Here is a 17,614-nt window from a genome sequence, read left to right as displayed (position 1 = left end):
AAACAACGGTGTATTCGTTGTAGCCGAAGTTAACGGTTTTTTTCTTTTTATTACCTATACTTATATACGCATACAAATTTATTATTACGGCTTACTGCCGTGACTTGATGCCGACGATACTTAACCCAAACTTTAAGCATCGCTATATTTAAAGCGCATTAAACTGTTTATGATCATATATATGCTTCTATAATTCCTTTAATGTTTGCATGGGCATTTTTATATGATTTTTTGTTTTGTTTTGCATAATTAAATAAGCAGAAATTATTTAAACGAAACACCTGCTTAATCGCCTTAAAATATGCTAAGCGCTCGCATGTATGTGTGTAAAAATGTGTGTCAACAACTCTTTATTGTGATTTTACATACATAGCATGAATGTGTGTGTGTGTGTGTGCAGACACACTACAATTTAACGCCCACGGCGAATGTTAAGCGACTAAAAGGAATCGCATAAAAATAATGAACAGCAAAATTATGGCAAATATATAAACTAAATAAAAAACCAGACAACAACAAAAGAAAAGCAAAATGTCACAAAACAATAAAAATGCCCTTTTAATCGTTCGGCATTATTATTTTTTTATTTATTTAATCTTTATATTTTTTCTTGTTGCCACCAAATGCCGCAAAATGCACAACCATCGTAAAAGCTTGAGTGTTGAAGTTGTAAAGTTGTGTTAGGTTATGGTCGGCTGCGCCGGCACCCAAACACACAGCACACCGGCGGACGGATAGACACAGAAGCACAAATGCTGACACACATTGATATAAACATGCATTTGTTTTTGTAATTATGTGTGCATATGCACATTTGCAGTGTTTAGTATATTTTGATAAACATATTTACAAAAGTATATAAAAGCAGGCATGTGAGCAGACCACAACAGCGACGAACGACGAACGACGAAAAGTTCAAAAGCCTATGCGCATGCTGGCGGCATGTGAGTCCGTTGAGCTATAAAATCGCAACGCGAACGCGGGGTAGACGAACCCCAGCACAGACAGGCAGACAGACATACCAACGGCATAGACGCATACGTTTGTGCCAATTTCTTTGTGTATTTTGTGCATGCCTGCAGCACACATCGCGATTAACATATGCCACACTTACACACACACATACATACATACATATATATATATATGTTAACTGTTGTAAATTATTCGCGTTGCTTTTGCCCATAGCAGCACTTGGCTGTGTGACGCAAAAGCCGACATACCAGACAAGGCAACAACACGATTTTGCTTAGCTTGAGCTGACTAAGGTATTCTTGGACGAGTCAGCCGACTAGCCGACCAGCCGACCTACCAAAGTAACAGACCTTCCGCGGCATGAAGGGATGAACTTAGGCCGCGCGTCGCTGACAAAGCCGACTACGACGCTGTTGCCTGAAATGGGTGCCGACAATGTGGACAATAACAACAATTAATACGGCGGTCCACTTTTTGGCTTAGGCACTTTAGCTGAAATTCTCATTTTAGAAAGCGCTGAGCTGGCATTACAACGCGCAACAATGGAGCTGAAGTTTTGGTTGCGCCAAAGTGTGGGTGTTTGGTACCTTTGCGAATGGCATTGTAAAAATAGCCTAGACAATAACGGCGCGATATTGCAGCGAAGCAACCATTGCAAGCCACTCTATTCGGATCAACTTTGGCCGGCATTAAGAGCGTATGCGGCAGCTAAGACGGGCATGCGCAGCACTAAATAATTAAATTCGAAAATGGCGCTGAAAATTCTATGGAAAAAGCCTTCACTGATGACTCACAAATACTTATATATAGTTCAAGCACACAAGTTTCATTTAAATACTCTATTTGAAATTGTCTCCAGCTATGTGGCAACCGAAAACTCCTCGAGGCAACCGTCAAACATTTTTTGAGCATCTCGAGTTCTGTTTTTGAATTTTGAATACAAGAACTCAACGATTAGCAATTACAAAAGCGTAACTCCTCAATTTTTTTTTTAATTTTTTCTTTACTGATTTTACATAAGTTTAACTACTCTGAGAAACACAACTGCGAATAGCTCAAATGAGCAGAAACTGTTAGAAATGACAATGCAAAATTTGTCAGTTTGAACAACTGTATAGTTAGTTCGAATCATTACTCTCTAACACTTGTTGGTGAATCGAAGATAGCCACAAGAACATTTTTCAAGCTTTTTTTTCCAATGTCGGTACTTCTGTTCTGACTTAAAAATCTCAATAGTTTAAGTTTTATAACATTTTCGAAAATTGGTTATTTTTGAGTAGCCTAATTAGCCCTAATTTTCACCATTCAAAGAGAAACGACCTCTTACAACTGAAATAGTTGTTGTATACAATACAAACTATTTTTTTTATGAGAATTACACCTTCGAGTTAATTTCAGTTTCTATTTCATTTTCGAGAAGCTTCCTCAGACATTTCGAAGCGGCGTTATACTACTGGATTCTATTGTATATTAAATAGATGTCGCAGTGATAGTATTCGAGAAAGCTCAGCCAAATATCTAGCAAGGGTATAAAGTTCACATGTCGAAAAATTTCCATCCTTTACATTACATCCGGTTTTGAAAGCATTTTCCTTTGTTAATTGATCAAGTTCTTTACATGGCGTCGTATACTCATCATATATTGTATAGCTCACCCTGGGTTAACAGGTTTGGATTTATTTATTGCAACATCTTTACTATTTTTTTTATTTTTCGTGTTTCTTACAACCATAACATTTAGTCTCCTATTGTGGTTCAAAACAGTTGAAATTCCTTCACTTTGTTTACTAGTATATTGACTGTATAGTTCTTCACTTCTTTATTGTTGCCATTATGATTTTGTTGTGCTTGGTTTTTGTTTTAGTCCAGTTTTTCCAACAAAGCAAATATTTTGAAAACGCTTCTTTTGTTGGCTTCTTTTGCAATAAATAAATAGAATGCTGGCAAGTAGTGACTGATAATATAAGTTTCTGTGTGAATATCGAAATGTTTCAGAAAGTTAGACGTTTCAGGACTTTTCATGAATACTGCTTTGCTATTCAACCTGGAAAACTACATGGCAAGTCATAACTTTTAATTATTTTATTCGCTTTGAGAATACATCGGCCAGAAAAAGTACTAGCAGTATTTAGATTATTTTGTGAAATAAAGGTCTTACTCGCATTCTCAATTCATTCATAGTCTAAAGGATTAGGTAGCGAAACTATTTATATATTTAATCTGGGAGTTACACTTTTTACAGGAAGATAATAAATAGCAGTAAGCTAGCATTCCTTACTATGTTTTGAGACGCTACGGCATTTAGAATTTTATTCAGCCAACACTTTCTGAGCTGAATAAGTTCTTTGACATTCAGCGCTTAGTTTAACTGTCAGTTTCTTTAGCTGAAATAAATTCTTTGACAATCAGCTGTCGCTCTCTTAATTAATTCGTTAAGAACGAACCGATTAAACTTTGCCTTGACTGCGAGCTAATAACACGATGTACTTAGTGCCAATAATTCCAGTCTATCGACAATTATTACCTATTATTATTCCAGTTCAAGCCCCTTCGTACCACATTGAATCCCTCAACTCTATTCAAATACATACAACAGAAGATATCTCTACAAAATCAAAGGAACTCACCGCTGGGGGTTGGAAGTTGAAAATATATACTTGTATATTTTCCTGTCTAAATATAGGAGTAAGCTGGTCAAAGGCAATGAAATGTAAGCTTAAAGTGGACATCTGTACAAAATTCTGATAAACGTTTGTCATGGTGCAGTTTAATAAAAGTTTGCTCAGGTTGCAGGTTCGACTGACATATGGAATTTTCAAGCACAAAAATGTCTATCATTTTCCGTGAAACAAGAACCGTCTGCAAATATGTAGTCTGTATAATTGTGTGTATTCGAAAGCCTGGCTCCAGCAGCATCGTGAAATTTTCAATAAGTGCAATGCCGCTAATGGTGCAGCAGTTGCAACTCATACATAGATACATGCTCGATACTGTATGATTTGCTCATATTGACTTACCACTGCCGAATCGAATATCGTGCCGTTAGCATAGCACAACAATGATAATTGTAAAACTGTATTGTGAAAATTTCGAGGCGAATAAATTATTATTAAAGTTGTGTATAAAATTTATAATACAGAATGTATCAAGTGCCGTTTACTAATGAATTGAAATGGTTAGAAAAAGTAAGAAAAGTCAGGGCCAGACATTTTTTGCTTCGTTTAGGTCTTGTGTAAGCGTGTATTATTCACGTCAGATTAGTTCAGATTTCGATGCTAATTGCGGCGACCATTCTTCACACTAGCAAAAAGCTCCTACAAACAAATTTTTGATTTTTGATGTATGAGGTATGAAACCCAAGATATTACAACCTCCAACTAACAAGAGCTGAACTGTAGAAATACTTCTACATCGCTGTTTTTCAGACAATTTTCCGATTTGCCTACGTCACAATTTTGTAATCTGTGTGCTTATAAGATTAACCTTGGTGAGGACAAGAGCTGAAATAGATCTCCTGGTTTATACTCTAGACTGGAACGAACTTGCAGTTACCCAAGTGCATGCTGAGCTCAGCAAAGCCCAGCCGTCTAAGGTCACTGAGCACAAGGCTAGTATTGCCGCTCCGCTATCGGAATGAATGGGATTCATTCGAAATGATTTATTGGTAAAAAAAACATCTACCTTCTAGTCGAAAGCGTGCTAGCCTTAAATGTGTTCCTAATATGTTTTTCAATAATTTGACAGAGATTTAATTTTATTTATTGTTGGCGAATGAAATAGAGTGCTTCATTCGATTTGACAAGGCTTTTTCTCAGCCGAATATCTGGAAAATTTCGAATTCTATGGTATTTAGTAGTAGCATTCTTAAAATCAATAAAATTGCTGCTATTACAAAATTTGGCAACCCTTACAGCAGTTCTTCGCCTTCCGCCCACTTAGTGTTTGAGTCAGTACGGTATGATAAATCATAACTCAAATTTCGATAAAGGCTTAAATTATTATAATTTGCTTAATGTTGCAATTAGTGTAGCCGCGGCAACATGTGGCATTCGTAAATCAAATTCCATAAATGTAAAATATGCCAACTAATAACACAAGCCAATTAATTGCGCACACAACAAATTGTTTGTAAAGTCACCAGCTACCACTAAAAAATGTGCCACAACCAACTGACAACTCGTTGCAATTCGGTAGCGACTGTTGCTGCTGCGGCTGCTTGCTGCGCTGCAACAAAAGCACGCAATAAAATCATGGCCGCATTCAGTGCCACGGCCAAATGCAGTATGTAGCATGATTGTGCACGAAATAACGTTGCAGAAACCGGTTTTCATAGCATGCCACAGGCGGTGTCACGCAACGTGGAGCGATAGTGAAGGCTCCGCTGTGCACAAAGCCAAGATACAAATGGAACAAAAAAGCAACAAAACAAATACTCAAATGCAGTCAAACTTGCAATACGACGACAACAAGTGCAACAAGCAGCCAACAACTTAACCGTGTTGCATGCCTCGGCCGCCATGTTAGTGCCTGCTTAGTTATACGCGTTGTTGCCTTGGCCACCAAATCAGACCGACTGCCACAGCAACAACCTGTCTTCGTGGGCACTGCACTCGTCATCCTGCAATGCCTGGCACACTACCAGCAACAATACATTGGAATTTTTGCTTCGCTGTTGCAGCGAAATAATCTTGTGTTGCTATGCATTTGCAATATGCATACCCATCGCTTGCCACTACGGCGCATTTAGCCGCAATATTAGCTGCTGCTGCAATTTTTTGTTTGTTTATCTGTGTGTGTGTGTGTGTGTGTGTACAATAATGCACTCAAATGCGTGCAGCTGCAACGTGTGGCAGCCAGAGCGATTGCTGTTGAGCAGGAAATTCGTGTTTATTATGTTGTTGGTTTTTGTTTTTGTCTCTTGAGTTAATAACTTTGTTGTTTTAGCAGTTTCTTGTTATTGTTGTTAGGTTGTTTTAGCCGCTGGCGACTGCAAAAATTGCACCACATTGCACCGTTATTGCTAAGTGGCGGCTAACAGCCAGCGCTCGTAATGCTTTCAACCAGTTCTTCGTCAGTTTCTCAATTTCCAACATGCAACTGTGTGCGATAACGCTGCGGTTGTTGTTTTTGGGCTGATTTTTTTTTTATTGTTGTTTATACCCATAAATGTGGTTTTCCGACAGATTCGTGTCGACAAGTGGCAAGTTTTGTGATCTTTTTCTTTCCGTTTCTTGCCTCAAGTGTGAGAATTGCTGTTTCTCATAAGCAAATTTAATTCAATTGAGTATCGCAGAAGCGGGACATCTTTCTTCCGAAGACTTCAATTAGCTATAGATTAGTTTTCGGTTGAGGAATGCAAATGAGAGAAGTAGTATATAGGTACAAATCACTGATAATTTTCCAATTGAAAGAATAAGCGATTGCTAGATATTAAAGGAAGGTTGCATCGTAGCTATAAGACCCTTCACAAATACAAAGGCTCCTTACAAGCACTTGATTCCTATCGTTCAATTTGTATGGCAGCTATATGATATAGTGATCTGATCTCAACAATTTCTTTGGAGAATACATTGTTGCCTTAAACAATAACTTCTGCCTTATTTCGTGAAGATACCTCGTCAAATCAAAAAGTTTTTCATATAAGCACTGGTTCCAATTGTTCAGTTTTTATGGCAGCTATATGCTATAGTCATTCGTTCTAAACAAATTCTTCGAAGATTGCATTATTGTCTTAAATAATAATCCATACCAAATTTCGTGTAGGTACCATGTCAAATAAAAAAGTTTCCCATACAAGTACTTGTCCCATATCGGCGGTTCTGACAAACGAGCAGCTTCTTAGTGAGAAATAATAAAAAAGATCGATAGCTTAAAAACTGTGAGACTAGTTTGTATATATACAGACAGACGGACAGACAGACATATTTTATAGGGTTTTCGACGTTTCCTTCTGAGTGTTACAAACTTCGTGGCAAACTTAATATACCCTGTTCACGGTATAAATATAACTCACCGCTCTTGTGGCAGCGATAGGTATATGTTTGCCACAGATATTTTATTACAAAAGTCTCATCGTCTTTCTTCCAGAACGCTCTTACTTGACTATGTTACCGTTTTACACTTTAATTATGTGGAGCAACCAGTGTAGTAGCCGCTAGATAATCGTATACCAAAATTTACATTATGCATGGCAACTGCCTACGTATCATAGGCTACTAAATAACCTATTTACCTATTTATAAATAAGTGAATTCGACTGTGATTTTGAGTTATTTTAAGAATATTTCAAATATATTCAAGTTCATTTTTTAATTACTACAAAATATCGAGATTGGCAACCCTGCGTTGCTCATCCAATTTTCGCCGATATCCTACCGTAAGGGTCTGTTGAAGCGGTGTTGACTGTTCATTTACATTGCGCACTCATAAGATGGGTCGTATCAGCTGATTCGGTCCACGGTTTTGCGTCGGTGACTATTCGAGCCATTAGTAATAGAGTTGTTTAGCAATTGTAGAAAAGAAAATACAAGATACAGTAGATCAGATATTGATATGTATATCTGATCTACTGTATCTTGTATTTTCTCGGTCGGTTGGCCTTTGTTATTATGGCGACTTAAAATATTCCCCAAATATATTTATAGACTGCTAGGTAGTTGACTAGCTTTGATCAGTATCAGCAGAGTAAACTAATCTCATTTAGGGCACGTTCCTCATATGAAGACTAGTGCTTTAAAGATTTTTATATTTTATTTGGCAGAGGAATTAAAAACTTGTCCCATCCCTCCATCCCTGGTTCTGCCTGAAACACACTTACTTGTAGCCGGGAATTGAAGGGTTTTGAAGCCAATTTTTTAGGTCGGAATCGAACAGGCACCGATTTGTTTACTACCTAGTATATATGTCTGTATATATGCATACTTATTTGTGATAACAGTAACTGGAAAGTCTAGTTGCTAAATGAGGAATTCGCAAAACACAGCAGTTTTTTCGAGAGTCACTAAATTTAATGTAAACTCTGTCAGAGCCAGTTAGGAAGATGTATCTTACCGTCTTCTGCTTGAACAAACTTGTTCGCCGTTCTATACAAATACACACACGCAAAATGCAACAATTATGATAATGAAATTTAAATCTCCCGTCGTGTGTCGTCGCGCAGATTTATTACATACCATCGGCTACATTGTGTTCCGAAAAAGTGTACACGAAGAAAAAATTAATAAATCTCCATTATTTGATATTGAGCTGCCGCCAACACAGTCAGCAACACCAAAAAAACGGCTATTCATCGGCATTGTGCACACAATCTGCATATTGTGATCGGTTCATGCTCATTACAATCTCGCCTTTGGTCGCTTTCTGTCGTCGACGACGACGACGCGCACTTTCATTGTCCCGATGTACGAGAAATTTCGCACAAATGGTAGTCAGTCATGCGCCTCCACAGCGCAGCTGCACCGCCGTTTGTCTTACAAGTCTTTTTTGTTCATTTTTGTAATCGCATGTCGCACCAAGTCGCCGTGAATTTTATTTGTGAATTAAATGCGCACAGCAGCAGCACACGTTTGCATAACTGCAAATTTAAGTACAGTTATAAAGATTAAAATGCGCCGAACGAAAAACAAAAAACAAAGAATGTATAAAATGAATGAATAAAAAAAAAAAAATGTTCCGAACCAGAACAAGCTGCCAGGCGAATGCAACTTGCTTTCCTGCCACCGCTGCTGCTGATGACATTGCGTTGCATGAATTTCGTAAGGGAGAAATTGATATAATGCAAAAGTAGCAACAAAACGAAATTAATGCAAGTAAAAAATTTAAGAAATACGCGTGGGTATCAGAAGTCAAAAAAAGTGCAAAATAAATACGCAAAAAATACGCTTGGTCAACCAAAAACCCAGCAGGGAGTGGTGCATCAAGCGACGCACGTATAAATGTAGAGAGTCAAGCAACAACAGGAAGCGACGAAATGTGTTCCGTTGTTCACGTGGATCGTCATCGCCGTTACAAACCGGTGCAGTGCAGCGCGCAACGCCACCGCTGCCACCATCAACAACATTGAGGCCAAGCGGGCTCGCCTTCGAAATTCGCAGCCGCGCGCTTGCTAAGCGCAATGCATGACTCTGCCTGGTCGCTTAAGCTTTACGCATTGCTACTCGAAGTTTTTCAAATAACTGTTATTTTTTTACTTGCAATTTATTTCTTGCTTGTAATTACTTCTTTCTTTTCTCTCTTCATTTCAATAACAAGCTCCGTTTCAGCTTTGACTTACACACGAGTTGCGCGCGCATTTTCACTTTTCGTTTAATGCGAAATTGCATGCATACAAACGCTCACTTGCTGAACCCATTTACCATATATTTATAATATGTGTATGTGTATATGTATGTATTTACATTTTCATTGTTTACTTTGTTGTGTTTGATGCAAGTCATTCAGGTAAGAACTTTGACTTGGCATTTTAATCGATTTTCGTCATTCGTTTAAACATTTATAACTTCGGCAAATATTTGATGGACAGTTGTGTCAATAGTGGACACTAAGCTGTCAAAATAACGACAGTGATTAACACGTCACAAAAGCAATTCGCAAATCACATTGATTGTTATGATTGTATGATTGTTATTAACTTAATTGCCTATAATTCGGATTGATTTTTTGAGGTTAGAATGAGGTGCTTTGTATTATTACTTAAACATCGAGGGAGAAGTACTAAGCAAGTGAAAAAAAGTGAAGGAAAATAGGACAACAAAACAATTTATCAATGTTGCGCTCTCTCAAATTCTTGATGTGAAACATATCAAAAAATTTTTTTTACTTTCAAGAGTATGATATTATTTTTTTGTTTTGCATATTTAGTTCATCGCAGATATTTTGCATAGCCACACAATGTGTTAGTTGAAAACTCAAATATACAACAACATCAGTTGCATCTTATACTCGTACGACTTATAGTACTGGATACTACTATACGGTGTTTCATACCACACCGAGAAAGCATTGCAGACTTTTACTGCTTGCCTGGAGAGAATAAGAACTCCAGACACGCTCTGCATAAAATATTATTATGTTGAAGAGTCCTTCGACTTTTTGTAACCCATTGACTGACAATGTGCGAAAATTTCACTCAACATAAATAGTAATTTTTATAGAAAATTGGCGAAAAGGCTCTTGAATAGAATTTAATATTAATTAAAGAACACCGATAAATTACATATACAAGTTATCCACCACAGTTTATCACAATCGTTTGAAATGAGTGAACTATTTTTGTTAGAGGTATCAAAATTCCTTAGTTTTTCAAAAGCCGCCAAACCATGTTACTACTGTGGATGGGAATGTACTCTAGAGACATGTAAAAGAATTTCTTTAATTAAATGTTTATTCATTGATGATATATGAATAAAATCAGAATATTCGAAACAATTTTTGTGCATTGCAATTGATAAGAAGAAGAAGTGAGAACTATTTTATGATTGTTGTATGAAGGAATGGTTTCTTTTGAAAGGCAAATAGTATATTAAGTAGGAAGTTTCCAGCTCGTTAATGCTTATCTCATTTAAAAATTAGTGAAATAGAAAAAAAAAGAAATAATTATCACCATCAAAATCAAACAATCAAAAGTAAACATAGGAAATGACATTTAATTGAGTACCTAGCTTTGAATAAAATCTAATTCTTCGCTGATAATTGAAGCATACACTAACTCAATGAGTTTCACTTCAAATTAAGAGCTGGAAATACTCTCTCAACCGACAGTGAGCAGAATAGAGGCACAATAGATGACCTATATGTATATATATGTTCAGCGGTTAAATGCATAAGCTAGGACTCTCTTCGATTTCAACAGATTATCAATTTTATTACTTGTTGTGAATTTTTGTCTTCTATTCAACAACAAACTCGGTAATGGTGTTACGTCATTCATTCACATCCGCTCTGTGATTTATAGATCTGTTTTATGCGAACAGCTGAGATTATACTAAGAATTCATTAATAAGTTTGATGCAGCCTTTCATTTGAGTTACAGAATCCGTCAAGAAGGTCATAGAAAACTGGGTTAAGAGTGTAGACTACTGCATAGTTAGCCAAAGCAGCTGCACGCATGGCATCATGTTCCATAAAAGGCGACCGAATTTGAAACCGATCGTATATTAGAACATCAGAGTATTCTGAAATTTTATATATAGTCGTTTTCTATATACAATACCAATTTATATGTATGTATGTATATAGTGAAAGCATTTTGCTATAGCGTTGAAATTGACACAAGCCGATATAGTTTGTTTTTCTGAAATTTTATTACAATTTTTTTTTGAAAATTTGATTAAATTTTTATTTTGAAAATTTTATTAAATTTTTTTTCTAAAAATTTATTAAACGCTCTTTTTCTAAAATTTGAGGATTACCTTAATTCATTTATGATTAATTAGAGCCCCCTTTCAAACAATTGCAATACAACCTTTTGTGGATTTCTTGAGCATATACAATATAAGCGACAGCTTTGCTCCTAAAAAGCTTGAAATTAATGATGTGACCACCAGTCGTTCACTATAAATGATAAGCCATTCACAATAATACATAGTTAACGCGATATTTACGTTGCAGAAAAAATAGACGCATATGTTTGTATAAAAGGCAGTATGCTGAAAAGTTGTGTGTATTGTTGCTGCAACGGAAATGTGGCAACGTGCTTTGTCCAAAGTTATTGTGATCACCGGAATCATCCATAACAACAACAACATTAGCTGTGACGGTGGCAGCAGTTAGCCGGCCATAGCCACAATAACTGCAATAACAAACCGCTGTAGGTCACTTTTAAATATGAGTGTTACACTTTTTACAACAACAACAAATTGCATGAGCACTTCTTAATGGCAAAGTGTGTTGGGCATGGAATGGACGTTAATTGCAATGTATCTGTGTGTATGCATCTATATACCAGATATATATATATATAGATATATATGAGTTGCAGCACACACATACATATGTATTATATGCTTACAAGCACATGCATTTGTATACATACTCGTAGGTGAAAGTAATTGTACTCATATTTGCACTAAATGTAAGCATATGGCTTGTGCTCTAGTTTCTATAAAGCATATGTGTGTATGTGTATGTAAGTATGTATGTAAGTGCATATATATGTAAATATTGGCATAAAATTGTTGTTATACTTGTGCTGTGATGACATAATTTAAATTAAACGGATGACAGCCATTAAAAATAGTTAGCTTCTTGGCACATTATGACACAGTCAAGAGTTCTAGATATACACAAATACATATATAATTACATATGTACATGAATGTAAAAATAGTTAATTGAAATATTTATAATAAATCTCTTGCGATAACAAATTGAAATGCCATTACAAAAAGCGCTTAACCTCAAAAAAAAATTTAAATAAAATACGTTTGAGTAATTAACTTTTCATGAATAGTAATGCGGCTTTTAATTACAAACACAAACATACTTGTATGTATATGTCAGTCATAAAGGTGAAATTTATAGCTGTAGAACGGTATTTTGCATTAAAAAAATAAAAGTTTGTTTGGAAGCAAAGCAATAAATAACTATTCGCAAATATTTAAAATTTATTAAGTTTGCAGGTTCTGTAATATCCCAAACTCGGTTAAAAGCACAATGTAAAATATGTTTGCAACGAAATTTTTATTTTTGCTGTACCGAAGGCAGCTACAAATTTTTGTAAAATTTTCTGAAATGGAACGCAGCAACAAAATAATAGTCGTGGAACATTTGTTGTTGTTGTTGTCGTGGTAGATAAAAATTCTAAATAATTTGAGAAATGCTGTCGAGTTGACACAATTTAATCTAATAAAAACTCGGGTTGGGTCCGGTTAAGTAGATCCAACTGTCATGGGAATGGTTAAAAAAAATTGTATTACGGTGAGTTTCTGCGTTAGATTATGCATTGGACTTGTTCAGAAAAGTCAGGCAAAGAGTATACAAAGGATTTTTTTAATTTCTTAACTGTCTTGAAATTGACTGAAGTAATTTAGTATGAAAAATAGTTATTTTATATATCATATTTATTACGTCACCACCGGGCAACTGTATCCCAAAATAAAAAGAAATAGCTCGGCTTGAAAAGATTCGGTAAGAGTCAAATTAATACACATCTGATGGTCAAAATCTTCAAATAGTTCAAAAAATCATTGGTAATTGGTATATAATAGGAATTGCTGTCCATATTTTGAGTCTGCATCACGATATTTAGAGTTAAAAATGCCAGTATTGTGCGAATTACCCTAATGTATAATATATAATAATTTAAAAAATGTAGACTACGCTACATATAAATATGCATAAAATATTTTTTCAATAAAATGTAAAATAAAATACAAATGAGAATCACCCTAATATAAACCATGTAAAATGGAATACTCCAATAGAGATATGTAAAATTTTTAGTTTTAAAAAATGTTCATATTTGGTATTTAAGTGAAAACAATTTTTATCAAACTTTTTATATTTTGCGCATTCATGTGGAAATTTGCATTAAAAAGCGTCCCATTGTATGAGAAACAGCCTAATATACAAATATTTTTTCAAAAGTTATAAAAAATACACTAATAATAACACCCTAAAAATGCTAAATTAAATATGTTAATTACATTAATTATGAGTACCACTCTAATATGTATAGTATATTTTTTCATGCAGTTGTTTTCATATCTCAACCACCCTAATATTGGTACATTACTAAAAAATAGTTTTTTAAAATATTTTTACTTTAGATATTAAAAATAAAATCATATTTAGCACACTTGTAATATTTTGAGTTTTCATGATGGAATTTGAATTAAAAAGTTTCACCCTAATAACATATATAATATTTTTTTCTCCAAAGATATAAAATGCTGTGCATATGAATACCAACCTAATATCGATAATATAATTTTTTTCATGCATTGTAAAATGCACTACATACATATGAGAATCACCCTAATATAATATATAAAAGAAATTTTTAAAAAAAATTTTAAATGAAAAATGTTGAATGTCTACTCTAAAAGCGTCAAAAAGTTTTACTGCTAGTAAAATTGGAATATGCTAATTATTCTAGTCAGATTTTAATCTTAAGCTTCACTGATTTAAATGCATTAAAAATATTAATTTATATATTCAGCAGCTTTATTATTATTTCAAAATGAAATGAAGACTTTACGAGTATTATATACAAATATACATAAATATACTATATTACCCATTTAGATGTATGTATTGCTAACGAAAGCACTTCCATTGTTTCACGTTCATTTTTTATTTGTTTATTTATTTTTGCCTTCGCACAGTGTTCGTGCTTCATTACTGTGTGCGTTTTATATTTGTCATCGACCGCAGTCTATTTTTTGCCTGCACTTCCTATTATTAATGCTGTCATTACAACATTTACATATATTTGCGTAGTTGTTGTTGTCGTTTGAACGCAGCAGACAATGAATTGGAAAAAGCATACAAATAGACAACTAACGGATGCATTTCATTTCATTCATTTGTGCGCCATTCAACCAACCAGACAGACAGACCGGCAGGCAGGCAGCCAAAGTCACAGTTCGTCTCACACACACACACAAATGCTTACACACATACAAAGATATTAAATTATATGCTGAAGCGCACATATGCATACAGTTAGTGTGTCATCCGTCAGTCGACCTGTCAGTTAGCCATTTAGTCGATTAGACTGACATTCATCAAGTGAGACTGTGTCAAGGGATGTCAATACAGTTCAGCGAATCCTACGTACATTAGTATGTGTAAGAGCACAAAAAAGTCTTTTGTGTTCAGTTTTTTCCATATTTTTACAATATTTCCCTGTGTGTATGTATGTATTATATATAGGCGAAAATTGTGTCACCACACACATTTGCATAGAATTCAGTATTAAAATGGCAATTTAATATTTTTCCACACTCATTCCAACGCCCCCAACCTACATCCCCCGCGTTTAGCATTTCCTCTTACTTTTCTCATTCGTTCGACATATTTCAAATCACCCATTTTTAATGAGCGCTGCAATTTTAAAGCAAAAACTAAAAACGCAGTGATGATGTCATCGTCATCATTCTCATCACTGTCAATCAGTCAGTGCTGTCAGCGTTACGTCTCACTCTATGTGTAAATTTTATTTCGCAAGGGTGTAAATTTGAGTGCTACAAGTGTGTGCATAATTAATTTTCAGCGATCAATAGTAGAACAAATCTAAATGTCTACATTCAGCTCGAGTCATAAAGAGTTTAGGCACCGAATGCCTGCGTTGACCAATAAATTTTGTATTTGAAGGAAACTTTTACTATTATTGGACCAGCATGAGCATTGCAAATAATGTCAACCTTGAGAGCCAACAATACCGACGCACAGTTGTCAAAAAAAGTTTACTTTTGACGGAGTAAATTATCCATAACAAAAGAAAAATCAACTAACTAAAATAACACCAAATACATAACTGGCAGAATTATGAATGTTGACAGCGAAGAGAATCGCTCATGGAGAGTTTGGCAATGAACTAATGCTTGGCTCGCTTTTGTGGGCTCAGGAGACTCACACAAACTCGGTTACAGCATTAAAAGTAATATTGTTGCGCACTTGACAATTAGATCTACATCTAAATAGGAAGAAGAGGAATATTCACAAAGTAGGAACAAGTCTAAGTCCACTTTATAGCATGTCTAACACTTCAAGATTTTCCCTCTGTTAATGTTTAGCTTTCCCGCTGCCATTTGGTGGATGAAAAAACAAATTTTCTTCAAATGACTAGTCCTTCTCTCATATAAAATAAAACAGCAGTTTTGTAAAGGCAGGCGAGTACCTCTAAACTGAAAACTTTTTACCGTATGTTCACTATAATCTATGACTAGTTAGATATTTATTAATGGCCTGCCAAATACGCTTTCAATTAGTCAAATTGCGTAGCTTATTATCGGGTTTGTGCTAGGCATTCACATCTATATTGGCTTTCATAATTTCAAAGCTTTTGATGCAATGAGCTTTTTTCGACAAACTGAGTTTTCAGTTTAAGGTTCGTTCCAGCCAACACATGTGTTTTCATATCCTTATTGGCTTTCATAATTTCAAAGCTTTTGTTGCAATTAGCTACTTTCGACAAATGGAGTTTTCACTTTAGCTTTGTTTGCCTACTAGATAGTGACAATAAATGCAAGTATTTACTTCAGTTGTCACATTTTCAACATCATGGTGAAAGCTCATAGCGGTAAAAGCTTACACCGGTGAAAGCTCAGTTTGCTTAAACAAAGCTCTTAGCGCCAGAAGACATATTATGCGATAAACAAACTGCTTATGCTTCGCATAAAATATTAATAAGTTGAAGGTGACAAAATGTAAAATGGAAAAATGTCCGAAGGACGTTGATGAATGCATCTACTCACTTCGCAAAGAGCGCTTTGAAATTATGATTTAAAATTATGTGTAAATCAAATATGTCAACTAATAATAAGTTAAATAAAAATTAATGTCTTTCTATGTTTGCTTAAGGAGATAAAAGCTATTATGTCCACTCGTAATTTATTGCACTAACATTCCTTGTCATCAATTATCTCACCCATACAACTTAATTACAAATTGATTGATTGTCTATGCAACTTTTACAGTTTTATACTTTTTTTCATTTACTAGACATTTTTATTTTTTTGCTTTGCTTTTCTTTTGTGTGACAATCACAAATTCTACGATTTCCACGCTTTCCGAATTTTTTACGCTTCCATTGAAGATAACCGATTTCAATCAAATTCAATTATACACTACTACTTCATACATTCACTCGCCGCTGTATGCACTCGCTCACTCACTTATGTACATGTGTATGCATGTATATGTGTAATGTATAATTTTCGCGACTCTCTTTGATGCAATTCTCCATTAAATTTTGCATGACTCAGACAAATGTAATGCGCAACAAAACGTTTGAGAACGGCAAATGCAATGAATGGAGTGATGAGGCAAAGAGGAAGTACGCTCCAGCGGTATAAAGGGCATATTAAGGAAAATTGCGGAACAAAGAAATGCGCGAAAAATCATCGGGGTAATGGCGGAGAGGAGTGCAGCTTTGAGGCGATATTGCAAAAAAGTTGTAATATGTAGGGAGTAGCGGAGTTACAGCGGAAGAGAGGAGCTAAAGAGGAAGAGACATATTATAGATGAGGAAAGGCGCACGAAGCGCAGCGAAAAAAATTGGAAAGTCAAAAATTTTATGAACTAAAACGTTCACGCTTGAATATCCAACAGTTAGAAAAGCATGAGAAAAGCAAGAACAGGTCTAAAAGTAGAAGAGAACTGCATTTTCAGCACATATATGTAAAAAATTTCAATGCAATTGTTGTTCTTGTGCTTGAACTTGATTACGCTCGAGCCACCGTCAACTATTCCTTACCGCTACATCGCCTTTGCTGCGCTTTTCTACGTACTAGCTGTCTGTATTTTCTTTATACTCTCTGCTCACCAGTCTTCATATACCACTTTCATACATTTCATTGCCGGCAAGCACTTGTCTGCCTCTACTAGCTGCGATAGATTTGCTCAACACGCCATTTTACCTACACACATACACGAAGACATGGCGCCGATCGTACAACGAAACCACGATCGGCCA

At 35.3% G+C, this 17,614-nt stretch overlaps 2 long non-coding RNA genes across 2 annotated transcripts in view; one reads left to right on the top strand and one right to left on the bottom strand.

Annotated features, from left to right (window-relative positions):
- The window catches only part of LOC118682153 (uncharacterized), a 58,204-nt gene that overhangs the window by 22,112 nt on the left and 18,478 nt on the right, over window positions 1-17,614 (bottom strand). The window lies entirely within an intron of this gene.
- LOC118682152 (uncharacterized) lies at window positions 3,221-4,169 on the top strand. Its single transcript, XR_004977819.2, has 2 exons — window positions 3,221-3,685; window positions 3,762-4,169. It is a non-coding gene; the product is annotated as an uncharacterized lncRNA (long non-coding RNA).

This window comes from Bactrocera oleae, chromosome 3 (assembly GCF_042242935.1).
Source record: "Bactrocera oleae isolate idBacOlea1 chromosome 3, idBacOlea1, whole genome shotgun sequence".
NCBI classification, from domain to species: Eukaryota; Metazoa; Arthropoda; class Insecta; order Diptera; family Tephritidae; genus Bactrocera; species Bactrocera oleae.
This window is presented reverse-complemented; position numbering and strand designations above follow the sequence as displayed.